Source organism: Bison bison, unplaced genomic scaffold, assembly GCF_000754665.1.
Source record: "Bison bison bison isolate TAMUID 2011002044 unplaced genomic scaffold, Bison_UMD1.0 scf7180017864149, whole genome shotgun sequence".
NCBI lineage: Eukaryota > Metazoa > Chordata > Mammalia > Artiodactyla > Bovidae > Bison > Bison bison.
The window spans coordinates 1,116,293-1,121,264 of NW_011494721.1; positions in this window are offsets into that span (position 1 = coordinate 1,116,293).

Consider the following 4,972-nt stretch of genomic DNA (forward strand, 5'->3'; position numbering starts at 1 on the left):
ATATATATATACATATATATATAGAGAGAGAGAGACAGAGAGAGAGAAAAAGAGATTTTGATTTGAAAGATATATGAAAGTTTTTATTTTCCTCCTTGCATTTCTGCATTTGCATTTGATTATCCCTGCATAAGTGCACTACATACTTTGTGAAAACAGACACTGACTCAGAGCTTCAGCTATAAGACAATTTATTAATGATTAACACCTGTGAAAGGAAGTGGGAGACGGCTTAAACAGAAAAACAAACAAACATTGACTGAGATGTAGTAGAAAATTTATTTGATGTAGTTCTGAAAATTTATTTGCATGCAATACCCTCATTATTTTCCCACATTGGTACAAATAATTGAGCTTTATTTACTCTCTTGCTTCAGCTGTTTCTTCAGTAGATTAATCTAATGTTCTATCATGCAGGAAGCTTCTGGATATCATATATGATATGACCACTGAAATATATAGTTACTCATCAATGACTGCAACCCCTTTACTGTTTAGTGGTTGCCCTTGTCTGTTGTAATTTGAGATTTAGTGCTGGGAGATTTTTGCTGAATCTCTGTGGGCAGAAAAGACAAATCCATAGCCTTAAGTTTGCATTCTAACCGACTGAAATAATCCCACTGTGTAGGTTTGTGATCAAATGGACAATTCATGTCCAAGAGAAGTGATGCCATATTGTTGAACTCAGATTGGTCTCTGTTATTGACAAGTTGTATATTTAGCAATGGCAGAAACTAGATCATTCTGAAAAGTGGAGGTCATGTTTGGGTCATATATAAGTCAATATCTCTGAGCACATTGCTGTCATTCTTACTTTAGTACCCAATATGAACATAATGACCCCTAACTTCTAGGCTAAATCTCACTGCCTTTCAATAGTTGCAGGATTGTATCATCCTCAGTGAGTCAAGTTTTATATCAGCTTCTCCTATTGTTAGACCTGGCCTACAAAGAAAAACCACAAGTGATCTAGTGATGCTTGTGTGTCACTCTTAGCAGAATTTTCCTTAAAGCCTTGATAAGGTGTTATATTCTTGTTGAACATAATTGACTGATGAGCCTTCTGGTTGTAAAGAGTATATCCATTCCAATATGCCCAACTTTCTGAACCTTTCTTTTTTTTTTTTTTTTCCATCCCACCTTCCACAATAATTTTGATATTTCAATTGCAGAGCATGTGCCGGAGAATTTTTCCTACTCTTAATTGTTTGAATTTCGCCCCTGTGATCTAGTGCCTTCATAATTTGTCACATGAATTAGCTCCCTTTAGTACATGTTCGTTAGATCTTGGCAGCTCTTTTGAATTGTACAGTCCCCATATTCTATAATTATCTTCAGCTTGCTTTCAGATCCTTATAGTTCTAGTGACCATTAAGTGAGGTGGTAGAAAATTCTGAGAGGGGCATCTGTTGCATTGCTGCCTGAGGGTGTAGAGGGCTTTGTGTTATCTTTTAGAATAGGTGAAGTGCTATCTCAGTGGAGAGAGGAGGCTCTTTGCCTTAGAATTTTAAAATGTGTCAGAGATTTAAAACATTTGGGATTGCTCACCCAGGTGCCTCCATTTCATGTCATAGTGTCAGGTTTTCAAAATCAGGACCAGATCCTGGTATAACTACCTGCTTTTGTTGGACAATTAACAGTTTGAATTTCAACACATTTGACTCTTACGTATTTAGTTTGCCTTCATTATCTCCACTCTCCCTTTGCAGAAGATGAAAGAGTCTTTATGCACAACTAAAAAGTGCATCTAATTTTCACATCTGTGTTTAAATTCACCTTTATCAGCCCTTAGTTCTTCATTATTTTCTGTTATCAAAAACACTTAGCAATAGATACCTAAGGCCATTAGCCTTACGGCTAGTTTTGGTTTCATACATCCCAAATGATTTGTACATCAACTTTGCAGCCCCTTCTACCTATACACAATCCTAATTCATTCAATGGTGAAAGTTTTAAGAACTGAATTGAAAGCCTGTGTCAGAAGTTTGCTGTATGTATTAACAGTGATGGAATATTTACCAACAACCAAACAATCACAGAGACTAATCTAGTTCTGAAATTCCATTCCATCTTATTGACTATATTCTTGGACCATTTTTTGTTCTAAATGCCACAAGTTCAATTTTTTAAAAAAACTTTCTGAGACAGAGTTAGGGATGTACATTATTTCGCTAGGGATGTCATAGGGGTAAAGTCCCTATCTCCAAAATAGGTACCTGTCCACTACTGAGGCTGACTGTAAAGGAGCTAACCACACTTCCTCTGTGTGAGAATCATTTTCTCTTGAAGCTGGATCTCAGTGAGGCAGATCTTTGTGTCTACCACACTCCACTTTGAAAGTGTCAGTTATATTTAAGCAACTAATTATGTCCTGATTTCTTGCATGTGTAAAGTACTGCTATTAGTCTCATAGGAGAATACAAAGATGGCTTTCTGATTGTCCTTGACTTGGATTTTTTCCTCACATCTCTATGAAATTGAGATATGTACAAATAATACTAATACAAGATGAAATATATTAAGTAGCAGAAGAGGAATTTAAGAAAATGTTAAAAGACTGGAGCAAAGGTAGAGAATAATTTTATTCCAATGTATTATAAAAACTTCTTAGAAACAGTGACATATGAATTAGGTCTTTTATAACTATTTTATTTTCTGTAATTGTTTGGTAAATGTTGAAAGAGTTCAAACATAGAAAAGTACATAATAGAAAGATAGATGTTCATCTGACTTTGACCCAGATTCAACCATGGGGTCATTAACATTCTGGCTTATTTGTTTCTTATCTCTCTTGATCTCATTCCCCCCCCAACCCCAGCTCTCTTTCTCTGTGTATGTGTGCATGTGTAGTGGGGGGATGATGGTGTCTAGAACTCCAAATCTTGCTGATGCATCAGGCTTAATTTGGCCCCCTGCTTTCTATCATTTCAGGAAACTTTCACTACATTTCTCTAAACTTATTTAGCTTTATATGTTATTCCTAATAGAGAAATTGCCATATAATGAGTATTCCATGATGACAAGCTTATAATATGATCCAGAGAATATTAGATTTGAAAAATATGTGCTAAAAGAATAAATTGAAAACTGCCAAGGCATTGCAGAATTTCTGGGCCAAAATCTGAGAAAGGAGAAGAGCCAAGAGAAATAAAACCAAATTAGCAGCATTTCCTGCCCCCCCCTACCCAACACACAACATTCGAATCATTCTCACTCCAGATACTAAGTAAACTACAGTGCATTAATTGAACCAGTGGAACAAAATCAAAGTTGATGTCACGCAAAATAGAGGTCAACATGCAAGGCTTCAAATAAGACTCTTTCATTTAAGGTCAATGTTATGGATGAAATGAAAATAGAGAAAGCGTCACAAGAATCAAAGAAATAATAGGACCCAGGAAGTATTTCACTATGAAAATTACTTTTAAGTAGAATTTTTTGTGTTGTGAAAGTGAAAGTCACTCAGTCATGTCTGACTCTTTTCCACCCCATGGACTGTAGCTTGCCAGGCTTCTCTGTCCATGGAATTCTCCAGGCAAGAATACTGGAATGGGTAGCCATTCCCTTCTTCAAGGTATCTTCCCAACCCAGGGATCAAGCCCAAGTCTCCCACGTTATAGTTAGATTATTTACTGTCTAAACCACCAGGGAAGCCCTTTAGGAAATTATAAATGCCCAATACTGAATACTGAAGTTATAGAATCCTGAACAAAACAGTAAATAAATACATAAATAAAAAATCAAATAATCACTAAAGTAACATCTGATAATATAGATCAAGATGGTAGAGTACATATATGAAAATTATAAATATGTAGCAGTTTGAGGAGAAAAGTAAGCTCTGTTAGTGAGTAAATACTTTGTACAATTTTTCAATGACAGAAAGGCAAAAGTTTTGTGTGTGTACAGAGAAACAAAACTCAAAGAAACAGTAACTCAAAAAGCATGTAAGATAACACTTTTAAAGGAATGATTCCCTATATGGGAACAACAAACAAATTCAAAATTTGTAAGAGGTAGGAGGGGGCTCAAAGGAGTTTTTTTCAGTGATAAATAGTAAAGACAATTCTGATGAGTTAAACTACAAATTTCTGATATGAGAATTCTATAAATTGATATTTGAATGTGAAATGTACAGTGGAAAACAAAACAGAATAAACATCAATTACTTTTGTACTAATGACCATAAATACAGAACTAAGTAATTCTTCCAGATTTAATTGCAAAAGAAAGCGATATATAAAATTTAAGAGACAAGTTTGAACAAAGTTTGGAAAAATTAAAGAGACTTGTGGGGTATATTTGAAAACTATCCAGCCACAAGAAGTTTGTGAAAAAAAATTTAAAACAAACTAATAAGAATAATGTTGTCCTAGATAAAATAAGCACACTGAAATTCTTCAGAGTGAAAGGGACTTCCACAGATAGCATATCATTTAGAAATATTTTACCCATATAATGAATATTAGTAACTAAGGCCACCAGATAAATAGATACATCCTCCAAAATTCCAATAGAGTGAATAAAATGATACCTACTTTCAGACAAATACACACACACACACAGAATCTGCAGAGGAAAATAACTATACTGGTATATGAGTTTGTTTCTTCAACCCTAGATTTGAATGGACTTCAAATTTCTGAGGAAATATGAACTACAACTGAAGTTGCAAATTATTACCCATGGGGTTCTTAATAAACATATTGTAAATAAATGAAATTATGCATAAAATCAATGCATCTGTTATAATTTTAATGTCATTGGATATACTATAGTAAAGTAAAACCTGAATTATGTAATAGGAATATGGCAGTATGGAGAAATAGAGGAAAGAAAACAAACTAGTTAAAATTATAGTTATATCGCGAACATCCAGTTCTAAGGATAGAAAAGTCATTGAAACTTGACAAGCTCATCAGCTAAAAACAACTATAAAACTAGAAATATATATATATATATATATATATAT